General features: G+C 38.9%; 2 non-coding genes across 2 annotated transcripts; one reads left to right on the forward strand and one right to left on the reverse strand.

The window, feature by feature from the left end:
• Positions 1-3,667: 3,667 nt before the first annotated feature.
• Positions 3,668-3,817, reverse strand: LOC138439884 (small nucleolar RNA SNORA62/SNORA6 family). Its single transcript, XR_011256828.1, has one exon. It is a non-coding gene; the product is annotated as a small nucleolar RNA SNORA62/SNORA6 family (small nucleolar RNA).
• A 20,114-nt stretch (positions 3,818-23,931) lies between these two features.
• On the forward strand, positions 23,932-24,021 carry LOC138439887 (small nucleolar RNA SNORD35). Its single transcript, XR_011256831.1, has one exon. It is a non-coding gene; the product is annotated as a small nucleolar RNA SNORD35 (small nucleolar RNA).
• Positions 24,022-26,555: the final 2,534 nt, after the last annotated feature.

Below are 26,555 nucleotides of genomic sequence, written 5' to 3' on the forward strand. Positions count from 1 at the left end.
AAAGAATGTATATATGTATATAATAATCACTTCGCTGTATAGCAGAAATCAATACATCAATTATATGTTTCAATAAAAAATAAATTAAGATAATAGGAATACACAGCCATTGATTGTAATTTGTTGAATAAAATCACTGCCTCTCATGGAATCAAAAGTGAGTCAACTCTGGTTTTATTTATTTGAATTTTCTTTCTTTCCTGCTTAGGAAATTTGGCTACAGGTTTTTCAGGTTTGGTTATCTTTTCAAAAAACCAATTCTTGGTTTTGTTGATTTTTAATGTTTTTCCACTCTGTTTTATTTCTGCTAACTAGGTTTGTTCTTTTTCTAGTTCCTTGAGGTACACAGTTAAATTGAGGTTTTTTTCTTTTTTAATGTAGGTGTTTATTGCTATACACTTTCCTCATTAGTGCTTTTGCTGCAGTACATGTTTTGGTATGTTATCCTTCCATTTTTACTTGTCTTGAGCTTTTTTTTTTTCCCCTTTTGATGTCTTCTTTGACCCACTGGTTGTTCAAGCGTGTGCTGTTTAATTTTCATATACTTGTGAATTTTCCAGTTTTCCTTCTGCTGTTGATTTCTAAAATGGCCAACAGTTGTGTGAAAAGATGCTCAACATTACTATCATCAAGGACATGCAAATCAAAACCACAATATGTGTCAGAAAGGTTATTATCAAAAACAGACTATGAGTGTTAGCAAGGATGCAGGAGAAATTGAAACATTTGCACCCTGATGGTGGGAATGCAAACTCGTGCAGCCAGTGTAGACAGTAGCATGGAGATTGAATTCAAAAAACTGAAACTAGAACTACCATTTAATTCAGTAACACCACTTCTAGGTATTCATCCAACAGAATTGAAATCAAGATCTCAAAGAGATATCTGCACACTCATGTTCACTGCACTATTCATAACAGCCAAGGTGTTGAAAACAAACTAAATGTTTATCAACAGATGAACGGATAAAGAAAATGTGCTACCTACAAACAGTGGAATATTCCCAGACTTTAAAAAGGCAGGCAGGTGGCAGAATTCTGCAGTTTGTGACAATGCTACCGAAAGCTCGGCCTCTCTGTACACTAGTGCCAAATCAGACCCCAGAGACAATTTTGGGTGAAGTAGACAAGGACAGCTTTATTGTGTTGCCAGGAAAAGCGTTTCAAGGCAGCCTGGATATAAAATAATTTCTTCTGGTGAACTTGCTCTTTTCTCCTAAATACTTCAACTGATTAGATGAGCCCTACCCACATTCTTGAGGGTAATATGCTTTACTCACAGTCCACTGATTTAAATGTTAATTATGCCTAAAAAAATACCTTCAGGTCAACATCTAGATTTGTGTTTGACAAAACAACTGCGTACCATAGCCTAGCTATGTTAACACATAAAATCAGTTAAGAGACAAGTAGTGTGAAGGAGAGAGAAAGGAAGAGACAGAGGTCACAAGTTTATGGAAAAAAATTGAGAATCAAAGCAGCATAATAAAGTTTAATAGCTATTAGAAACTATAAGCAACAGGATATATATAGCTAACAATTCAATTATCAGTCTAGAGAAAAAAGGAAATGGCAACCTACTCCAGTACTCTTGCCCATGGAAAGAGGAGCCTGGTGGGCTGTATGTAGTCCATGGGATCACAAGAGTCGGATACGGCTTGATGACTAAACCACCATGGAGCTGTTAGAAAGGACCCTGGCTCCCTACATTCATTCTGTCTTGGCTCTGTTGTCCCAGGTAACTGCTGGCGCAACGGCTACAACCATCTGTGGTGTCACTTAAGACAGACCCAAGACCAGAGGAAGGAGGAGGGTAGCACCTGAGAACTCATTACTCTGGAGTTAGTCTGCCTGGAATTAAATCCTGGCTCCAACACTCACTAGCTGTTTGACCCTTGACAAGTTTCTTAACCACTCTATACTACAGAGACTTCATCTGTAAAATGAGAGATAATAGTACCTAACCCAAGAAAGTTGAATGGGTTATTTTATTTAAAGCACTTAGAATTAACAGTGCCTGGCATTGGCAAGTAGAGAAGGCAATGGCACCCCATTCCAGTACTCTTGCCTGGAAAATCCCATGGACAGAGGAGCCTGGTGGGCCGCAGTCCATGGGGTCGCTAAGAGTTGGACACGACTGAGTGGCTTCACTTTCACTTTTCATTTTCATGCATTGGAGAAGGAAATGGCAACCCACTTCAGTGTTCTTGCCTGGAGAGTCCCAGGGACAGGGGAGCCTGGTGGGCTGCCATCTATGGGGTCGCCCGGAGTCAGACATGACTGAAGCAACTTTGCTGCAGTAGCAGCAGAGAAAAAACTGATAAAATCATAGTAGTAACAGATTTTAAAATGCAAACATTAAAAAGATAAAAGTAAAGCAAATAATATGAAGGAGAAATAAAGATGATTCAAAATAAAGTTAACTGATGTCCTTTAAGTAGAAGGCTTAATAAATAAATTTCCATGGGGGAAAAAATGAATTAATCTTCAAATCAAAAAAGCATATCAGATTTCAGGAAAATCCTAGTTAAGTTATTAAACTTCAGTCAGGCTGGCCTTGCATTTCAACATGATATTTTATGCCATAAGCACAAGAACAATGTGTACAGAATTCTATTACAACATGTAGCCATGATATTAGTCAAGTATAAAATCAACAGTCTGTCATTCTAAAGCATGAAAGAATCTATGGACCACAAAATTCATGAGCCATTCTTCAGAAACTGCTTTGTAAAATATATCAAAATGCAAAGCTACTTTTATAGAATGAATGAAAATAACAAACTCAGGAATGGTAAAACAATGTAAATACAAGTAACGAGCTGTGTATCCATTTAAGTAGAATATAAATAAAAGCATATAGATTATGCTTATAGAATAGAATGTAAATGCCAGAAACCTAGACAGTATGAAAATAATAATGTTACTGACATATACCAGTAGATTAAAGAAATAATCTTTATTTATCTTTTAAATATTATAAAAGAAAACATGAGAGTACTAATTCCCCATCATCAAAAAGAAGTCAATCAACACTCTCTTAAATTGAAGATGTGGTTTTTAAAAAGGCTCCAAATTCTTAATGATTTTCTTAATCTTTTTATTTAATCTTAAAAGGATCCTTTAAGAAGTAATGACTCAAAACATTTGAGTTTTAGCAACTTTTTTTTTTTTAGAAATGGTTTATTTTCTGTTAACCAAATTTCAATTTTAAGAGTATGTGGAAGAACAGCTAAAGACCACTCAGTGGCCGTTCCTACCCATTCAGTGGCCTAAGCATTGGAAACTGCAGAGCAGTCTTCAGTGGAAGCCTAAGTACTCCAGTCTTCAATGGGGAACTGCTGAATAGGCAGAGAAGGCACCTGCACTCCTTTGGACCAGCCCACCACCTCAGGATGAGTAGCAGTGAACTCTGGAGCTGGAGCAGTCCGTTCTGCCTGAAGTTCCTCCTTGGTTACAGCTTTCCCAGCTGCAGCCTGCTCTTCCATTTCAGTCTCTTCAGGCTCTGGAGTGGAGATCAGGCATGACCCCCCATGGGTGTTCTTGGAAGATGGTGCCACGCACAAATAGAACTTCTCGGCCAAGCATCCACCACATCAGACCCACTGAGTGAGTTCCCTTTTCAGGATCTTACAGCAGGATACATCAACTCAATCTTAAAATAATACTGTTGTAGCAAGTATTACTAGCAAATCCCACTCATTGGGCCAGAAACCCTTGTGGTGTTTTCGAAAAACTTGCCCCTTGTGGAGCACACTGCCTATACTTGTAAGTTCATCAGCCAGTGGCCTCAACTCCAAATGTTAACAATGTGCAGATAGCAACTTCTTTCATTCCATCTTATTTTCATTTGCTACCTCTTGTTGTTGTTCAGTCACTACGTTGCATCCAACTCTTTGCCACCCCATGGATTGCAGCATCCCAGGCCTACTTGTCCTTCACTATCTCCTGGAGTTTGCTCAAATTCATGTCCATGAGTCAGTGATGCCAACCAACCATCTCATCTTCTGTCATCCTCTTCATCTCCTGCCTTCAATCTTTCCCAGAATTGGGGTCTTTTCCAATGAGTCAGCTCTTTGCATCAGATGGCCAAAGTATTGGAGTTTCAGCATCAGTCCTTCTAATTTGCTACCTCTAAATTCAAATAAAACTTAATACATTTCATTCTTAAGATATCACAACATGATCCTGTTTCATGAAAAATATTTTTCAAAGCCTTCTTTCTAGTCTCTATTTACATACATACATAAAATTATGGAATAATGTTCATTAACATTGTTTGTTGGGGGTAGTGAGATGAGATAATATTTATCACTTTCTTTTCTGCAGTTTTTTGAATCCTTAAATCCTTCATTACACAAATAATAAAGCAATTTTTCTATGAAAAGAAGTTTTGGTATCGAATGACAAGAATGCGTTCCACAGACATAATGTCTTCTAGATATATACAAAAGTTACAATACATTGACATAAGGATTAGCTTTTCAAAGGCATGTGTACTTCGTTTCCAGAATTAGATAATAACTTTCTTGCAGAGAAAAGTGAAAGTTCATAGCTGTTAATGATGCCTACCATATCACTAAGCACTTAAAAAATTACATGTTTATAATTCCATGCGTGGCATGCATGCATGCTCAGTTGGGTCTGCCTCTTTGTGACCCTATGGACTGCAGCCCACCAGGCCCCTCTGTCCATGGAATTTTCCAGGCAGGAATACTGGAGTGGGTTGCCATTTTCTTCTCCAGAGGATCTTCCAGACTCACAGATCCAAACCCTGTCTCCTGTATCTCCTACATTGGCAAGTGTGTCCTTTATCACTGAGCCACTTGGGAAATCCTTATAAATATACATTTGTACACAAAAAATAAATTTTAAGGTTTGTATCTTTCTTTTTTTTTTTTGCATTTTGAGCCATCATTCTGTTAGCAATCAGAAATTAGTCTAGTATTCAAATATATGCCTGTTGTTTATTTAAACACGTAAAATTTTTTAAACATAAAACAGAATAATCTTATATCTTGATTTTTTTGAAGAAAATTAAAAGATATTTACATTTGCATCTATAAAGAACCTCTGGAAGAATACAGAATAACAGTTAGTAGTATATTACCTTAAATTTGCTAATCAGACATACTTCCATTTTCCCTCCCTATTCTTTTTGTCAAGATTTTTTTAAAATATCTATAGTGATCAAAACAATTTTTTTTCAACAATGCTTATTACTCAGACCTCCATGAATCTAAGTGGCAGCTGCAGTAAAGCAAAACTCTCTGATCATTCTTCCTAACCTTACTGGTTCCCTTGCTAGTAAAAAGGGTGTGAAAAGGGATTAAATTCTCATTTACCCAAGAACCCTCTCAAGTGATGTTCAACCCAAGGTGTCTGGACTACAGCTGCCAACAACTGCCATAAGAGGGGGGAAGATGCACATGAAAAGAAGGATAGAAAATTATGCACAAGTGAAGCATACATATGAACACTTCCTCTTCAAGCTGAAAGGGAAGACATAGAAATGCACATTAGGAAATAAATATTTAAATAAAATAATTGATTAATTGTGCCCTGTTAACTCCTTATTTGACTTCAAGGAGGAGGATATATGATAAACATACACCATAGTAATCCAGCAATTTTTTAAATTAATTTGAAAGTGGGAACAGTAGGGGGGGAGAAGCTAATATTCTTTACATTTCCTCTACTTTGGACTTAGAGCCTCATTTTACAAACCAGTGCTCTGAAGTTCAGACTCAGAAAACAGGATGAAAAGACAGCAGTTACCTAGGCCAGATCTTTTCCCATGTATTCACTCAATGTGTTACATTTAACAGAACTAATGTACCTTGAGCAGGAATGACAGTCAAGCCACAATAAAAGCAGCTTTGTCTTCAGTCTGAATATTCTTTAAAGGAGAGCACATGAACATCACCCAATGGTCAGTACTGAAGTAAGACTGATTATATTCTTTTCAGCCAAAGATGAAGAAATTCTATACAGACAGTAAAAGCAAGACCTGGAGCTGACTGTGGCTCAGATCACAAGATTCATATTGCAAAATTCAGGCTTGAATTGAAGAAAGTTGGGAAAATACTAGGCCATTCAGGTATGAACTAAATCAAATCCCTTATAATTACACAGTAGAGGTGACAAATAGATTCAAAGGATTAGATCTGGTAGACAAAGTACCTGAAGAACTATGGACAGTGGTTCATAACATTGTATAAGAGGCAGTGATCAAAACCATCCCAAAGAAAAAGAAATGCAAGAAGGCAAATTGGTTGTCTGCAGAGGCCTTACAAATAGCTGAGGAAAGAAGAGAAGCAAAAGGCAAAAAAGAAAAAGATATATCCAACTGAATGCAGAGTTCCCAGAGAACAGCAAGGAGAGATAAGAAAGCCTTCTTAAATTAACAATGCAAAGAAATAAAAGAAAACAATAGAATGGGAAAGACTAGAGATCTCTTCCAAAAAATTGAAGATATCAAAGGAACATTTCATGCAAGGATAGACACAATGAAGGACAGAAATGGTAAAGAAGCAGAAGAGATTAAGAGGTGGCAAGAATACACAGAAGAACTGTACAAAAAAGGTATTAACGACCCAGATAACCACAATGATGTGGTCACTCAGCTAGAGCCAGACATCCAGGAATGTGAAGTCAGTTGGGTCTTAGGAAGTATTACTATAAACAATGGTAGTGGAGGTGATAGAATTCCAGCTGAGCTATTTCAAATCTTAAAAGATGATGCTGTGAAAGTGCTGTACTCAATAAGTCAGAAAATTTGGAAAACTCAGCACTGACCACAGGACTAGAAAAGATTAGCTTTCATTCCAGTTCCAAAGAAGAGCAAAGCCAAAGAATGTTCAAACTACTGTACAACTGTGGTCATTTCACATGCCAGCAAGGTTAAACTTAAAATCCTTCAAACTAGGTTTCAGCAGTATGTGAACCAAGAACTTCCAGATGTACAAGTTGGGTTTTAAAGAGGCAGCATAACCAGAAACCACATTACCCACATTCATTGGATCATGGAGAAAGCAAGGGAGTTCCAGAAAAACATAATTCTGCTTCACTGACTACATCAAAGCCTTTGTGTGTGGATCACAAAAAAATGTGGGAAATTCTTGACGATATGGGAATAACAGATCACCTTACCTGTTGCCTGAGAAACCTGTATGCAGGTCAACAGTTCAAACCAGACATGGAAAAACTGACTGGTTGAAATAGGGAAAGGAGTCCATCAAGGCTGTATATTGTCACCCTGTTTATTTAACTTATATGCAGAGTACCTCAGGGCTTCCAAAGTGGCTCAGTAATAGAGAATCCACCTCCCAATGCAGAAGATGCAGGAGACTCAGTTTCAATCCCTGGGTCAGGAAAGTCCCCAGGAGGAGGAAATGGCAAACCTCTCCAGTATTCTTGCCTGGAAAATCCCATGAACAGAGGACTGTTTGCAGTCCATGGGATTGCAAAGAGTCAGATACAACTGAGCGGCTGAGCACACATGAAGAGTACATCATGTGAAATACCAGGCTGGATGACTCACAAGCTGGAATCAAGATTGCGGGGATCAATGTCAACAACATCAGATATGCAGATGATACCACTCTAATAGGCAGAAAGTGAGGAGGAACTAAAGAGCCTCTTCATGAAAGTGGAGAGTGAAAAAGTTGGCTTAAAACTCAACATTCAAAAAACTAAGATCATGGAATCTGGTCCCATCACTTCTTGACAAATAGATGAGGAAACAATGGAAACAGTGACAGACTTTAATTTTGGGGGCTCCAAAATCACTGCAGATGGTGACTGCAGCCATGAAAGTAAAAGACGCTTGCTCCTTGGAAGAAAAGCTATGACCAACGGAGACAGCATATTAAAAATCAGAAGCATTACTTTGCCAGCAAGGTCTGTCTAGTCATACCTATGGTTTTTCCAGCAGTCATGTATGGGCGTGAGAGTTGGGCCATAAAGAAGCCTGAGCACCAAAAAACTGATGCTTTTGAACCGTGGTGCTGGAGAAGACTCTTGAGAGTCCCTTGGACTGCAAAGGAAGATCAAGCCAGTCAATCCTAAAGGCAATTATACCCTGAGAAAAACATGATCCAAAATGATACATGCACCCCACTTTTATTGCAGCCCTGTTTATAATGGCCAAGACATAGAAGCAACTTAAATGTCCATTGACAGAGGAATGGATAAAGATGTGGTACATATATACAATGGATCTGTATTGCAGTAAAAAGAATAAAATAATGCCATTTTCTGCAATACAGATTGACATAGAGAGTGTCATACTGAGTGAAATAAGTCAAACAGAAGGAGAAATATATCACATTCCTCATATGTGGAATCTAAAAAAAAAAAAGATACAAAGGAACTTACCTACATAACAGAAAGAGACTCAGAGAACAAACCTAGAGTTGCAGGGAAAAGGGGATAGTTAGGGACTTTTGGAAGGTCATGTACACACTGCTATATTTAAAATGAGTAACCAACACAGACTTATTGGAACACTGCTCAACGTTATGTGCCAACCTGGATGGCAGGGAGGTTTAGGGGAGAATGGATACACGCATATGTACATCTGAGTCCCTTCACAACATTATTAATTGGCTTATACTCCCAATACACAAAACGTTTAAAGTTAAAAAAAAATAGAATAAAAAATAAAGGAAATCAACCCTGAATATTTGTTGGAAGGACTGATGATGAAGCTGAAGCTCCAATACTTTGGTCACCTGATGTGAACAACTGACTTCTTAGAAAAGACCCTTATGCTAGGAAAGCTTGAAGGCAAAAGAGTAAGGGGGCAACAGAGGATGAGATGGTTACATAGCATCACCGACTCAATGTACATGAATTTGAGCAAACTGCGGGAGACAGTGGAAGTTAAAGGAACCTGGCGAGCTGCAGTCCATGGGGTCACAAAGAGTCAGACACAACTTAGCAAATGAACAATATTTTTTTTAAACTTCAGTGTAATGACTATTTCAGTTTCAGTTACATGTGTTTAATTAAAAAAAAAAAAACCTTCACGAAAAACATGAGTTAATATACTTTCCCATTTAAAAATTGTTGTGCTTTTAGAGACAAAATGCAATAATCCTACTTAAAATACTTTGTTCTAATTTTTATGCCATAAATAATAATAATTATGGGCTTCCTAGGTGGCTCAGTGGCTAAAGAATCTGCTTGCAATATAGGAGACACAGGAGCTGCAGGTTCAATTCCTGGCTCAGGAAGATCCCCTGGAGAAGAGAATGGCAACTCACTCCAGTATTCTTGCCTGGAGAGTCCTGTAGACAGAGAAGCCTGGTGGGCTCCAGTCCATGGGCTCACAAAGAGTCAGACATGACTGAAGCAACTGAGCACACACTTGAAACATACTACCCACTAGGTGTTTTCTATAACTATTAATTCATAAAAGTGTCACAATCCTATGAGAGGATTATTTACAGCTCTGTCTTATAGTCAAGAAAATTGGAGGCTACAATGAGTTTTAAAAAACTTTCTAAGGTCAAGTTCCAGTAAATGGTACTATAGAGGCATTGTGATTAAAAAAAAGAAAAAAATAGCACATAATGAAATGCTGTGATGGGCCAAGCAATAATCTCATATCAGAAGAAAAATATTTATCTACACAAAATACTGAAGAAAAATCATCAGCGATTTTTAGATACTGAACATATAATTTCTGCAAAGTGAATATCATAATTTTTCCACACTCTGTGACTTGGATAGCTTTATTAAACTTATCCCAAAACCTATCCCATGCCTCTTTGCTTTGACAAAGCTCTTTTCTACGTTACAAAGTTCATATCGTAAAATGTTGTATTGAAGAAAGATGTAAAAGAAGATTGTAAGTAATTATCTTATTATCAATAAAATTCCACATTCCAAAGGTACACTGCAGACTCCCCTGCTGTTGGAAGGTTCACAGCATGTACTATTAAGGTTATTACATCCCACAGATAGTCTCGGTGTTCTGAAGGTAGATCCTGGGAAGTGAGAATAATTCAAAGAAAATGTCATTTATTTTCTTTGTCCTTCCTGTCCTGCTGGGATTGAATGTTGATTTTTTTTTTTTTACCCATTTAATTGTTCCCCTAAGCACATCTGCAAAAAGATACATCATATCCTGAAACCATTATATGTTCATCTAAGGAGCTTTTCTTGAATCCAACAAAATAGTTTTTTTTCATTTACGATCTAATGTGTCTGGAGTAAGCATTGACTTTGTGTCCTTTCTAACAGATGACCATGAAGTCTGACACAGGTTGCTTAGCAACTGCCTTATGCCCAGAAGTAGAAATAACTCTTTGATATACTCACTATGTGTATTTCTACTGATTTATTTCATTTGCGTTTAGCATGGGAGATCAAACAGAATCATTAGAATCCTACTAACGCCCCAAGGGTAGAAGAGCTCCTGGTCCACTTTAAGCTAAAGTACCCAGAGATCAAAACAGCTTATGTGTCATCACAGAACAGTACTGCAGAGTAAAAAGAACAATAAATACACTGTGCCTGTCCATTACCAAAGACAAGGTGTGTACATTCTCATCAGTGCTGGCACTACACTGGTCTTTGAAACTTGAAAATAATTCTCAAAACCTAACTTTTTTTTTGAAATGATAAAGGACTGCATGCTTCCCATTATATGGTTTGCTAAAAAGTCGTTGATATCCTGAAGGACCAGCCATTGTTTTAATGCATGACATAATGTAAATCATCTTGCAGCAAGAACAATACTAATCACTTCACTTGTTTGCATCAACCATCACTCTTCGACCCTCATTGTATCTGATCCAATCTAAGCTCATTTATATTATTCGTGACTTGTTTATATAGAAAGAATTCAACCAAGCACGCAGTGGTACTGCTCTTCAGAATAATAATCCATGCAGACGAGTCCTGGGTCTTAAATCCAAAAATGAAAAGCTTAAAAGCTTTTAAAATAGAATTTTGGAGAGGAAATATGTAGCTAGTTTTATGACGTAATGAATGTGAAAACATATGACATTGGCAAGGATAAAAATTTGAAAGAATTTTAATACAGGACACCAGTTAGGTTTTTATAAGCCTAAGTTTTCAGCACAAGTTTTCAAATTTCAGTATTCTGGAAACCTGCAAACTTTTTTATACCAAATCAAATAACAAGTAGAAAATCTTTTTAAGTGGTAAAACATTAATACAGAAAGCTCAAAGTTATCAATATAATAACATCAAGGCAAATTTTACCCCATCACAAGACTAATATTTAAGGAGTTATTTTGTTTTCACAATTATTTAAACATCACCTAAGTGTCTATGAAATGGAGACTAGCTAAACTATAATAATCCATACAGTGGAATATAAACAGATCAATTTAACAATATATATAATGGAATACGTTGCAATAGTTTTAGTTCCTTTTTTCTTTTTTGTTAATTATGTAGATCTCTACAAACTGATATAGAAACATCCCCAAAATAAATTGCAAAGTGACTAAAGTGGGATGCGGTAGAATAGTTTGCTATTGCATTTTTTACATTGTGTTCACAAAAAGAAGTTTTATAACTGTTCAGTTCAATCGCTCAGTCGTGTCCGACTCTTTGCGACCCCATGAGTCGCAGCACGCCAGGCCTCCCTGTCCATCACCAACTCCTGGACTTCACTCAGACTCACGTCCATCGAGTCAGTGACGCCATCCAGCCATCTCATCCTCGGTCATCCCCTTCTCCTCCTGCCCCCAATCCCTCCCAGCATCACAGTCTTTTCCAATGAGTCTCTTCGCATGAGGTGGCCAAAGTACTGGAGTTTCAGCTTCAGCATTATTCCTTCCAAAGAAATCCCAGGGCTGATCTCCTTCAGAATGGACTGGTTGGATGTCCTTGCAGTCCAAGGGACTCTCAAGAGTCTTCTCCAACACCACAGTTCAAAAGCATCAATTCTTCAGCGCTCAGCCTTCATCACAGTCCAACTCTCACATCCATACATGACCACAGGAAAAACCATAGCCTTGACTAGACAGACCATTGTTGTCAAAGTAATGTCTCTGCTTTTGAATATGCTATCTAGGTTGGTTATAACTTTTCTTCCAAGGAGTAAGCGTCTTTTAATTTCATGGCTGCAATCACCATATGCAGTGATTTTGGAGCCAAAAAATAAATAAAGTCTGACACTGTTTCCACTGTTTCCCCATCTATTTCCCATGAAGTGGTGGGACCAGATGTCATGATCTTTGTTTTCTGAATGTTGAGCTTTAAGCCAACTTTTTCACTCTCCACTTTCACTTTCATCAAGAGGCTTTTTAGTTCCTCTTCACTTTCTGCCATAAGGGTGGTGTCATCTGCATATGTGAGGTTACTGATATTTCTCCCAGAAATCTTGATTCCAGCTTGTGTTTCTTCCGGTCCAGCGTTTCTCATGAAGTACTCTGCATATACGTTAAATAAGCAGGGTTACAATATACAGCCTTGACGTACTCCTTTTCCTATTTGGAACCAGTCTGTTGTTCCATGTCCAGTTCTAACTGTTGCTTCCTGACCTGCATATAGGTTTCTCAAGATGTAGGTCAGGTGGTCTGGTATTCCTGTCTCTTTCAGAATTTTCCACAGTTTCTTGTGATCCACACAGTCAAAGGCTTTGGCATAGTCAATAAAGCAGAAATAGATGTTTTTCGGGAACTCTCTTGCTTTTTCCATGATCCAGTGGATGTTGGCCATTTGACCTCTGGTTCCTCTGCCTTTTCTAAAACCAGCTTGAACATCTGGAAGTTCACGGTTCACGTATTGCTGAAGCCTGGCTTGGAGAATTTTGAGCATTACTTTACTAGTGTGTGAGATGAGTGCAATTGTGTGGTAGTTTGAGCATTCTTTGGCATCGCCTTTCTTTGGGATTGGAATGAAAACTGACCTTTTCTAGTCCTGTGACCACTGCTGAGTTTCCCAAATATGCTGGCATGTTGAGTGCAGCACTTTCACAACATCATCTTTCAGGATTTGAAAGAGCTCAACTGGAATGCCATCACCTCCACTAGCTTTGTTCATAGTGATGCTTTCTAAAGCCCACTTGACTTCACATTCCAGGATGTCTGGCTCTAGGTGAGTGATCACACCATCATGATTACCTTGGTCATGAAGATCTTTTTTGTACAGTTCTTCTGTGTATTCTTGCCACCTTTTCTTAATATCTTCTGCTTCTGTTAGGTCCATACCATTTTCTGTCCTTTATTGAGCCCATCTTTGCATGAAATGTTCCCTTGGTATCTCTAATTTTCTTGAAGAGATCTCTAGTTTTTCCCGTTGTATTGTTTTCCTCTATTTCTTTGCATTGATCGCTGAGGAAGGCTTTCTTATCTCTTCTTGCTATTCTTTGGAACTCTGTATTCAGATGCTTGTATCTTTCCTTTTCTCCTTTGCTTTTCACTTCTCTTCTTTTCACACCTATTTGTAAGGCCTCCTCAGAGAGCCATTTTGCTTTATTTCTTTTCCATGGGGATGGTCTTGATCCCTGTCTCCTGTACAATGTCACAAACCTCCATCCATAGTTCATCAGGCACTCCATCTATCAGATCTAGGCCCTTAAATCTATTTCTTACTTCCACTGTATAATCATAAGGGATTTGATTTAGGTCATATCTGAATGGTCTAGTGGTTTTCCCTACTTTCTTCAATTTAAGTCTGAATTTGGCAATAAGGAGTTCATGAGCTGAGCCACACAGTCAGCTCCTGGTCTTGTTTTTGTTGACTGTATAGAGCTTCTCCATCGTTGGCTGCAAAGAATATAATCAATCTGATTTCAGTGTTGACCATCTGGTGTTGTCCATGTGTAGAGTCTTCTCTTGCATTGTTAGAAGAGGGTGTTTGCTATGACCAGTGCATTTTCTTGGCAAAACTCTATTAGTATTTGCCCTGCTTCATTCCGCTTTCCAAGGCCAAATTTGCCTGTTACTCCAGGGGTTTCTTGACTTCCTACTTTTGCATTCCAGTCCCCTATAATGAAAAGGACATCTTTTTTGGGTGTTAGTTCTAAAAGGTCTTGTAGGTCTTCATAGAACCATTCAATTTCAGTTTCTTCAGTGTTACTGGTTGGGGCATAGACTTGGATTACCGTGATATTGAACGGTTTGCCTTGGAAACTAACAGACATCATTCTGTTGTTTTTGAGATTGCATCCAAACACTGGATTTCAGACTCTTTTGTTGACCATGCTGGCTACTCCATTTCTTCTAAGGGATTCCTGCCCGCAGTAGTAGATGTAATGGTCATCTGAGTTAAATTCACCCATTCCAGTCCATTTTAGTTCGTTTTATATGTGTTATATGAATGCAAATGTATGTGAGTGTAAATACTACAAATATGTGTGATATATTATATATAATATCTCTAGAAGAATGTACAAGGAACAGGTAATAATTTTTGCCTTTGAGAATTGTATATATTGGTGACATTTTTCACTGTACATTTAGGCAAAACTTTATGTCTCTTTATGTTCTATTCATGCGATATGACAAAGATAGAAAGGTGGACTCTCTTTTTCTTATTGATAGAGAAAGAATACATAACACATAGGGCCCAATAGATCCCAACAGTAGCACAGGTTGATCAAGAAAGACTGAACCATAAAAATAAAACAAGCTTGGGAGAAAAATCAGAATATTTAGTCCCACTAACCCAAACTCCAGCAAACAGAATTAACAGGACTTCAGAATATGAAAGAATAGCTATTTTCTATGAATACTATTTCTCTTAGATCTAAATGCTAACAACAAAGGAGAATTTAATAAGGAATTACTCCAAGTCAATGCAAAAGATCAAAACTTTTAAATGAGCTAACAATTATGGCAACGCAGTAGCACCACAAATGTGCTGTGCGAAAAAAAGAAACAGAGACAGCTCTAAAGGAATGCATTTCAAAGTGGGTTCCACATAATACGACTCTCATGAGAAGCTGTCACAAGAGAAAGTTCCATGGTCAAATAAGTTTAAAATAGTGTACACTACATTTTCTGCCGAAAAAAAAAAAAAATCATTGATATATTGGAAACTCTGGGTAACTGATGTTGCTAGAAACTTGTTTCAAACCCCTTCGACCACAAAAATATTTTCATACATACACAACTATTAAAATTCCTGGGAACTATTACTTCATTGATCCCATTTTGGGAAGGACTTGTTTAAGAATATAAAGAATATAAAAACACTTCTTTGATGACCTTCCCAATGAGCAAACACATACCTTATCAATAAATCAGTAAGACTATTATTAAAAGGCTATGATTAAACTGATTATTCTGCTTTAGTTAGATGAAGTTATTAAATAAGACATTGCAATGAACTTTCAAGAATAATTAAGCTACTCTTAATCCATATTCAGACTACTCTGCTTTATTTACAACACAACATTTATCACTCCCCTTTTTTTGTTTGTTTATTTATGTGCTTATTTGTTATCATCTATTTATTCCCACTACAATGTAAACTCCATACGAATTGGGATCCTGTCTGTCTTACTCAATGCTGTATCTCCAGCACTTTGAATAGTTTTTGTTTATACCAGTTTCTCAGGGCACATACTAGTTTCTCAACAGATGTTGACAGAATACTTGAATAAATCTAGTACTTTTCCCTTTGTTCCCTCAAGTCAAAAAAGGACTTCTCACTTTTTCTCCTAAGACACGAGCAATTAAAGGAATGTTGCTTTGTTTCGCTAGATGTGTCACCTTGAATAGGTCACGTCACTGCTCTACACCTCAGCCTCCCTGGCAAGAGCAAAACTGTTGAGGCAATGAGTTAATATATACAAAGTACTTAGAACAGTGTCTACTGTATGGTAAGCACTCCATGAGTGTTAACTGTGATGATGATGGTGGTGGTGGTGATGGTGGTGGTAATATGGTCTAAGAAAAAAGTCTTAAATTTAAATGAATTGGGGAAATGCCTGACATAAAATTAAACAGATATGTTCTTTCATTTGTAGCATCTTTTAATATGCCTCTGTGAATCTTCAAGTAGACTCAATTAGAACAATACCAAAAATTGACCCTTAGGTTGTCTTGTATGGAAAACATACGAATATCTCCTAAAATACCAGTATTTCTAAAACACACAGTTTAGGAAGAACTCAATTAGAAGTCTTTCCATAAAGCAAATACATACATGAGACCTCACTTCATCCACCTCAGAACACATAGAAATTCCCAGGAATGATAAGTTAGAAAATGAGTGGATGCAAAAGGCACCTAGATCCATGGTCCCATTTGTTATTGATCTCTCTTTTACCTTAGGCTATGGAAGTCAGACACGCTCTGGCTGTCAGCGCTGTCTTTTCTTGAAGTTCCCTGACATTGTTCCCTTATTATGTTAGCGGTTGGCTGGATGGTTTCATTGAAGGTTAATGCTTGGGCTCTCATCCTCAGTCTTCTGCACCCTGGTGCCAGCTTGGGACTCTTGCCATTCTTGTCTCCCAGCTACCTTATTTTGCAAAAGATCCAAGTTAACATTCTTTACCACAGTCTTTTCAGTCAATGAGACTTCAAAGGACAAAAGAGAATTTTACCATGATCAAAAGACCAAAGTTGTAGTAAAAGCAAGAAAATCTGAAGGTCTTTCACCTAACAAGCTGCTACATAAATGAAAAAGATTAACAGTTGATTTTTAATGCTGTTTAAAGGAAAAGAATTTTTATTTAAACTTGTGAAAGTGAAGTCACTCAGTCATGTCCGACTCTTTGAAACCCCATGGACTATAGTTGACAGGCTCCTCCGTCATGGGATTCTTCAGGCAAGAATACTGGAGTGGGTTACCATTTCCTTCTCCAGGGGATCTTCCCGACCCAGGGACTGAGCCCGGGTCTCCTGCATTGCATGCAGACGCTTCACCCTCTGAGCCACCAGGGAAGCCATAGATCAAGACAAAATTAGAATCCCAAGGGCCAATAAAGGCACGCCCTGACAGGGAAGCAATGGTGATGAGTCAAAGCGTAGTAGTATGGTGTAGTGAAAACATGGGCTCTGGAGCATGATAAACCTGAACTGGAAACGCAACACCACATCCTCCCAGCTTTGGGCCCTCTCTGAGTTTCCATATCACTATCTACAAAATTATAAAACACTATGTAGATAATATCCATTGAACAATTACTTGGAACCAGGCACTATTTTAAGTTCTTTATGTGGATTAATTCATTCATTCCTCATGTCAATGCCCTCTAGCCCAGGATCACCAAGAACATAACTTTGGTCAAATGAGGTTGGGTTTATTGACTTGTGACAATGAAGGAGACCATATATCAGGGAGAACTGTGAGGCACCTCAGCAGGTGGGTGTTAGAAAGGACTAGGATTCAGGACTGTGTTAGTAATTTAGGGAAAGTTCAAAAGAGTGGAAAATAGCTTTGTATTCGACCCCATGATTTTCCATGAGGTTGCTGCTGCTAAGTCACTTCAGTTGTGTCTGACTCTGTGGAACCCCACAGACGGCAGCCCACCAAGCTCCCCCGTCCCTGGAATTCTCCCAGCAAGAACACTGGAGTGGGTTGCCATTTCCTTCTCCAATGCATGAAAGTGAAAAGTGACAGTCAAGTTGCTCAGTCGTGTCCAACTCTTAGCGACCCCATGGACTGCAGCCCACCAGGCTCCTCCATCCATGGAATTTTCCAGGCAAGAGTACTGAAGTGGGGTGCCATTGCCTTCTCCGTCCATGAGGTTACAAAGAGTCAAACATGACTAAGTAACTGAGCACGCAGAGACAAACCTGTTTATGTTCATCAGGCAAATTGCCACAACCTGGCTGCCAGTGTCAAGCTAGCTTCTAGAACGCCAATCCCTAGCTGATAGAGCTGGGCCAGCTTCTGGCTCTCAGGTACAGCTCTCCTCTTTCTCATTTACAGCAACATTATAGGATAGGTACGACTTATCATTGAAAGAGACCCTGATGGTGGAAAGACTGAAGGCAAAAGGAGAAGGGGACAGCAGAGGATGAGATGGTTAGATAGCATCACCAACTCAATGGACATGAATCTGAGCAAACTGGGAGATAGCGGAGGTCAGAGAAGCCTGGCGTGCTGCAGGCCATGAGGTCTCAAGGAGTTGGACATGACTTAGTGATTGAACAACAAAAACAACAACTACTTATCTAGATTACGAAGATGAAGAAATGAAGGTCACTTGACTGGGCTGGAAGAAGCACAAGCTAGAATCAAGATTGCTGGGAGAAATATTAATAACCTCAGATATGCAGATGATACCAACCTTATGGCAGAAAGTGAAGAGGAACTAAAAAGCCTCTTGATGAAAGTGAAAGAGGAGAGTGAAAAAGTTGGCTGAAAGCTCAACATTCAGAAAATGAAGACCATGGCATCTGGTCCCATCACTTCATGGGAAATAGATGGGGAAACAGTGGAAACAGTGTCAGACTTTATTTTTGTGGGCCCCAAGGTCACTGCAGATGGTGATTGCAGCCATGAAATTAAAAGACGCTTACTCCTTGGAAGAAAAGTTATGACCAGCCTAGATAGCATATTGAAAAGCAGAGACATTACTTTGCCAACAAAGGTCTGTCTAGTCAATGCTGTGGTTTTTCCAGTGGTCATACATGGATATGAGAGTTTGACTGTGAAGAGAGCTGAGCGCCGAAGAACTGATGCTTTTGAACTGTGGTGTTGGAAAAGACTCTTGAAAGTCCCTTGGACTGCAAGGAGATCCAACCAGTCCATTCTAAAGGAGATCAGCCCTGGGTGTTCTTTGGAAGGACTGATGCTAAAGCTGAAACTCCAGTACTTTGGCCATCTCAGGAAAAGATTTGACTCACTGGAAAAGACTCTGATGCTGGGAGGGATTGGGGGCAGCAGGAGAAGGGGACGACAGAGGATGAGATGGCTGCATGGCATCAGTGACTCGATGGAGGTGAGTCTGAGTGAACTCCGGGAGTTGGTGATGGACAGGGAGGCCTGGCGTGCTGCGATTCATGGAGTCGCAAAGAGTTGGACACGACTGAGCGACTGAACTGAACTGAACTAAACTGACCATTAAGCAAAAGTGTGGGCTTCAAATCCAGATAGGTGACAGGCACTATTCCATGCGATCCATAACCAGCACTCCTAACTTCTGTATTATTCCACCTTTCAGTGTTAGTTATTACCACCTTACAGGATGGCTGTAAAGATAGCAGCTGATTCATGTAAACACTTGGCTCATGACAAAACTTTCATGAAAAGTGGTACCTCTTATTATTAAACAGAGAAACTAAAACATTATTCATTTAGGTTTACTTTCAATTCCACAGAAGGTCCTACTTTGTGGATTGAGCATATCAAGAGAAGCAGGAAGTCTGACTCTAGGCCAGATTTTGTCACTAATAAACCATGCAAGTATGAGCCACAAGACTTTATAAAATCATACAATGGTCTGTCCCCAAGGAGTTCTGGGTGTTTTTTTTTTTTTTTAACAGTTGCCATTGCAGAGTTCTAAGGGTTTTAGCCAAAATATTTAATCCTGTTTCTAGAAATGCCCTTCTCTAAGTGTTCTCTGGATGCAAGTAAAAACACAAATATAATGCATTTTTTATGTATAAGACTGGAGTCATTTTAAAATTATCATTAAATATATATACACATGCAGATTTCTTTTTACTCTATTGATGACTGCATATTAAAAGCAAAGTCTGGCAGTGAGGGTCCCAATGCTATACTAGTGTCAGAAACAGGTACAAAAATATGGCATTTTTCAAATATATTCTTAAAAGCTTGATTTTCCTCTAAACAAAATTTTGTGTATATTACTAACAAAATTATGAATGAGACAAAATTCACTTATTCTTTGATTTCACCTCCAGGCTCCTGGTGCATTCACAGTATCTCTGGCTCTTATTGCCTGTCACTTGAACATTCTGAACTCCATTGTCCTTTATCTTTCCACTCTTCCAAATTTAATTTTTCCTATTTCTCATCCTTATTCTCTATTAGTTAAAAAAAAAGTTCAGGTTGATTTGGTTTACTGATAATAAACCATTGTCTTAACCCTGCAAGATGACATACTTGCATATATTCATTAAGAAAAAAAGATTAATAGAGGACCTCTAAGGCAACAGACCATGCAGAAGTGTGGCCGAGAGGAGCTACCCCCGACCCAAGGCCAGGGGCGGCGGCTGAGAGGAGCAACCCCACGTCCAAGGAGCTGCGGCTGCACGGGCACGGGAGGGCCAAGAAGAGCTACTCCACCTTCAAGGTCAGGAGGGGTGGCCCTGAGGAGATACCCCTTGTCCAAGGTAAGGAGCAGCAGCTGCACTTTGCTGGAGCAGCCGTGAAGAAATACCCCACGAACAAGGTAAGAGAAACCCAAATAAGACAGTAGGTGTTACCAGAGGGCATCAGAGGGCAGACACACTGAAACCATAATCACAGAAAACTAGTCAATATAATCACACTAGGACCACAGCCTTGTCTAACTCAGAGAAACTAAGCCATGACATGTGGGGCCACCCAAGACGGACGGGTCATGGTGGGGAGGTCTGACAGAATGTGGTCCACTGGAGAAGGGAATAGCAAACCACTTCAGTATTCTTGCCTTGAGAAGCCCATGAACAGTATGAAAAGGCAAAATGATAGGATACCAAAAGAGGAACTTCCCAGGTCGGTAAGTGCCCAATATGCTACTGGAGATCAGTGGAGAAATAACTCCAGAAAGAATGAAGGGATGGAGCCAAGCAAAACCAATACCCAGCTGTGCATTGGACTGGTGATAGAAGCAAGGTCCAATGCTTTAAAGAGCAATATTGCATAGGAACCAGGAATGTTAGGTCCATGAATCAAGGCAAATTGGAAGTGGTCAAACAGGAGATGGCAAGAGTGAACGTCGACATTCTAGGAATCAGTGAACTAAAATGGACTACAATGAGCAAATTTAACTCAGATGACCATTATATCTACTAGTGTGGGCAAGAATCCCTTAGAAGAAATGGAGAAGCCAGCAGGTCAACTAAAGAATCTGAAATGCAGTACTTGGATGCAATCTCAAAAACAACAGAATGATCTCTGTTCATTTCCAAAGCAAACCATTCAATTTTACGGTAATCCAAGGCTATGCCCCAACCAGTAATTCTGAAGAAGCTGAAGTTGAACGGTTCTTTGAAGACCTACAAGACCTTTTAGAACTAACACCCAAAAAAGATGTCCTTTTTATTATAGGGGACTGAAATGCAAAAGTAGGAAGTCAAGATCACCTGGAGTAACAGGCAAATTTAGCCTTGGAATACAGAATGAAGCAGGGCAAAGGCTAGTAGAGTTTTGCCAAGAGAATGCACTGATCATAGAAAACACCCTCTTCCAACAACACAAGAGAAGACTCTACACATGGACATCACTAGATGGTCAACACCAAAATCAAATTGATGATATTCTTTGCAGCCAAAGATGGAGAAGCTCTATACAGTCAGCAAAAACAAGACTGGGAGCTTACTGTGGCTCGATCATGAACTCCTTATTGCCAAATTCAGACTTAAATTGAAGAAAGTAGGGAAAACCACTAGACCATTCAGGTATGACCTAAATCAAATCCCTTATGATTATACAGTGGAAGTAAGAAATAGATTTAAGGGCCTAGATCTGATAGATAGAGTGCCTGATGAACTATGGATGGAGGTTCATGGCATTGTACGGGAGACAGGGATCAAGACCATCCCCATGGAAAAGAAATGCAAAAAAGCAAAATGACTGGGGAGGCCTTACAAATAGCTGTGAAAAGAAGAGAAGTGAAAAGCAAAGGAGAAAAGGAAAGATAAAAGCATCTGAATGCACAGTTCCAAAGAATAGTAAGGAGAGATAAGAAAGCCTTCCTCAGTGATCAATGCAAAGAAATAGAGGAAAACAACAGAATGGGAAAGACTAGAGATCTCTTCAAGAAAATTAGAGATACCAAGGGAACATTTCATGCAAAGATGGTCTCAATAAAGGACAGAAATGGTATGGACCTAACAGAAGCAGAAGATATTAAGGAGAGGTGGCAAGAATACACAGAAGAACTGTACAAAAAAGATCTTCACAACCAAGATAATCATGATGGTGTGATCACTCACCTAGAGCCAGACATCCTGGAATGTGAACTCAAATGGGCTAAGAAAGCATCACTATGAACAACGCTAGTGGAGGTGATGGAGTTCCAGTTGAGCTCTTTCAAATCCTGAAAGATGATGTTGTGAAAGTGCTGCACTCAACATGCCAGCACATTTGGAAACTCAGCAGTGGCCACAGGACTAGAAAAGGTCAGTTTTCATTCCAATCCCAAAGAAAGGCGATGCCAAAGAATGCTCAAACTACCACACAATTGCACTCATCTCACACACTAATAAAGTAATGCTCAAAATTCTCCAAGCCAGGCTTCAGCAATACGTGAACCGTGAACTTCCAGATGTTCCAGCTGGTTTTAGAAAAGGCAGAGGAAGCAGAGATCAAATGGCCAACATCCACTGGATCATGGAAAAAGCAAGAGAGTTCCCGAAAAAACATCTATTTCTGCTTTATTGACTATGCCAAAGCCTTTGGCTGTGTGGATCACAAGAAACTGTGGAAAATTCTGAAAGAGATGGGATTAGCACACCACCTGACCTACATCTTGAGAAACCTATATGCAGGTCAGGAAGCAACAGTTAGAACTGGACATGGAACAACAGACTGGTTCCAAATAGGAAAAGGAGTACGTCAAGGCTGTATATTGTCACCCTGCTTATTTAACTTATATGCAGAGTACATCATGAGAAACACTGGACTGGAAGAAACACAAGCTGGAATCAAGATTTCCGGGAGAAATATCAATAACCTCAGATATGCAGATGATACCAACCTTATGGCAGAAAGTGAAGAGGAACTAAAAAGCCTCTTGATGAAAGTGAAAGAGAAGAGTGAAAAAGTTGGCTTAAAGCTCAACATTCAGAAAACGAAGATCATGGCATCTAGTCCCATCACTTCATGGGAAATAGATGGGGAAACAGTGGAAACAGTGTCAGACTTTATTTTTGGGGACTCCAAAATCACTGCAGATGGTGACTGCAGCCATGAAATTAAAAGACGCTTACTCCTTGGAAGAAAAGTTATGACCAACCTAGACAGCATATTGAAAAACAGAGACATTACTTTGCCAACAAAGGTCCATCTAGTCAAGGCTATGGTTTTTCCAGTAGTCATGTATGGATGTGAGAGTTTGACAGTGAAGAAAGCTGAGCACCAAAGAATTGATGCTTTTGAACTGTGGTGTTGGAGAAGGCTCTTGAGAGTCCCTTGGACTGCAAGGAGATCCAACCAGTCCATTCTGAGGGAGATCAGCCCTGGGATTTCTTTGGAAGGACTGATGCTAAAGCTGAAATTCCAGTACTTTGGCCATCTCAGGAGAAGATTTGACTCACTGGAAAAGACTCTGATGCTGGGAGGGATTGGGGGCAGCAGGAGAAGGGGACGACAGAGGATGAGTTGGCTGGATGGCATCACCGACTCGATGGACATGAATTTGAGTGAACTCCAGGAGTTGGTGATGGACAGGGCGGCCTGGCGTGCTCCGATTCATGGGGCCGCAAGGAGTCGGACATGACTCAGCAGCTGAACTGAACTGAACTGAACTGAAGGCATCACAGAAGCAAATGTCAAGAGATAGCTTTGGCCATATATATAGAGAGAGGGGGAGAGAGGAAGAGTTCAAGCTATTTCCTTGAGTAGAAATTATAAGTAACTTATACTTTGACATTTCAGGAGTACTCAGTCTTCATTCTTACTTCTAGAAAACTATACATGTGTTAACATGTTTATGGACAGGAAAAGGAAGGCTGATTCTGTAATAAGCAAACACAAAGACACACACTCGCAAACACAATATCATTGTTTGGCTTCTTTGGGATCAGGATTTAAAATTTTTCTATTTTGCAACTAAGTCAGTATGCAATAAACTTTAAGTAATGAAATTAGTCACAACAACATGCTGTCAAAACAAAATAATAGTCTTCAGACGCCCACCCTGGGCAGTGCTGAGAAGGCCACTTGGCACAACTGATGCTGGAAGAAAAAAAAAAAAAATAATAATATCTCAACTCTTGAAGGATTCCAGAAGGAAAAACAATAGTAAGGGACAATATCTTGGAACTTACATTCTAAGAAATGTCTAGAATTTAGTTCCTTAAATCTGCTATCTGGGATGCCTCCTAAATTTAAATTTGTTCCACTTGTCATTCGAGAAAAAAAGAAAGAAAGAAGGAATATCAACCAATCTAAATTTGTAGATTCACTTTTTTGTGAGTAGTATGAACTTAACTACATTCATTACCATAAACTGTAATGATTAATCCTAAAGAAGAGGAAACACTCAGTACTGTAGATAGAGCACTGGACTTGTATCAGCATGACCAAACAACCGACTGAGTTACATATCTGTAAACTGAGAGAGGAAGGGAAAAGAAGTAGTTCCCCAGAGTTCTGGAACTATTTTCAAAATTTCAAAACTATCATAGAATTAGTGTATTTTCTCACAGTAAGTCTACACTAAATACTAGAATTTTTTTACATGGTAGAATTTCATTATCTCAGGAAGGTGTCATTGCCGAACTCATGCTAAAGAGATCAGTAGTTATATGTGTTCAGATTAATTTAAAATGAAAAACCTAATTATCATTTAAGGAGTGTTCTTGGTGAGGAAAAATAGACAACATTTTCAAAATGTTGAATCACTGGAGAAAAATTAATTAAAAGAGCCTTTAGCAGTGAAAAGGTCAAGAACCACTTGTGCCAGACAATGTCTATGATATCTACCTGCTTCAAAAATCAATATAACTATGCATCATTTTTAATATATTTTTAATTCTTTATATAAATTAGATTAAAAAGCAGATCAGATTTTATTTAAAGCAGACTTAAAGTTGTTTGAAGATTTTAAATGTCCACATTCTTCTATGTCTATTCACAAGAGTATGTTTTTAAAAATGCTTATAGTCTAACAACTATAAACCGGCCTCTTTAGAATTATCTACATACTAAATTCTTCCATAAATGTATAAAGTTCAAACAGCGATAATGTCCATTTTAAATAAGATTGCAAATAAATTTTAAAGATTTAAAACTAAAAATGTTGTTTGTAATCCTACAGTGATAGTTAAGGAAATGATGAACTTTTTGACAATGTGCTTATCATTATCTAGTACTTTAGAATTCAAAATATAAGCTCTGATTAGAAAAGTCTAAAATACCTTAAAGATCCTTTAAAGTCGCCCTAACTCAAACACAAAGCGTCAGCAACTACAGAGTTTGAAATGCAACAGTGAGTTTATGTGCATTCTTTTGCATTTTGTTTTGTTTTTAAGATTTCCCACGGACACACACCAGTGTATCTGAAACAGGATTATCAAATCCTGGGAAAGCTTGGTCCTTCTTTCTTTTACACAAGTACACAGTATGAAACATCAAGTGGTCTGGCTTCTATCTTCACAGAAGTACAAATGAAAAATGGTGGGACTGTAACAGTCTGGCTAGCTGTGTGAGGACAGTTTGTAGAGACTCAGGAAAGATGAATGCTGGGCTGTTGTCTCAGCCTTCCAACACAGTGTAACTGGGTGATGGCTTTGATGACCAATCAGTTCATCCCTAGAATTTCAAACATCTTAGGTATCATAGAATTCATCCAGTCCAGCCCCCCAATTTGTCCATGATAACCCAGAAGCCAAAGAAATGTAAGACACTTTTTTATAGTCCTATAACTAGTTGATGGCTAGATCTCAAATCCAGATCTCAATTTCTGCCCAATGCTCTTTCTACTACCATAAGTTAGAAACCATTTTATTAACATGTTATCTCTCAAGAGATAACCTCTTGAGATTGTTATGCCTTAACATTTGCTCAGCTGCTGCCCTCGCCTGTGGGCTCTTCAGTGGGGGGTCTGCTAGGATGATGTCATGTCGTCATAGCCCTCTGACATCCCCAGCTCCGTTCAGATGTCTTGCTTCCCTGATCCCGGCACTTCAGACCTTACCACAGCTTTGCCTCTACTCTCTCCTTCAAATGAGTAACCTGGTCACCCATGGCTTTTGGCTTACCCTTGAGGATTCCTGCTAGTCTCCATCTATTTGTTTCAATCCTCCAAAATGTTTAAGGTTTGGCACTCTTGATATTCCTTTGTTTTGTTTTCTTCTCAAGTAACTGAAGAGGCCTTTAATGCAGACTCTTTGAACCCCATCTTCTGTCTCAACCCTGAGCAGATGGTTCTCAGGTCTGAGCAGAGCCTCTTCAGTCTATCCAGGTTACTGCTTTTCCTGCCAGTTCCTGGTTTCTGCTGCCCTCTAGTAGCCATTAGTAGCATGACAGGATTTGAAACAAGAAAGGCATATTTTTGTTGAATTTAACTACTCAGTAGGATTGTTTCAGCATCAGGCAGATACAACCCGGAAGAAAAGAAAACAAACCTGATATGTAGCTGGAGCCGCCACCCTGTGATTCCTCCCCCTCCAGGCCTGAGTCAGAACATGGTTTAAAGTTAGAGCTATAATGGGAGTTATCTAAACATGCAATGAATTCTTTTATATGTCAGTTTATTTGCTCCAATCTGATGCC

This window comes from Ovis canadensis, chromosome 4 (genome assembly GCF_042477335.2).
Source record: "Ovis canadensis isolate MfBH-ARS-UI-01 breed Bighorn chromosome 4, ARS-UI_OviCan_v2, whole genome shotgun sequence".
Classification (NCBI taxonomy): domain Eukaryota; kingdom Metazoa; phylum Chordata; class Mammalia; order Artiodactyla; family Bovidae; genus Ovis; species Ovis canadensis.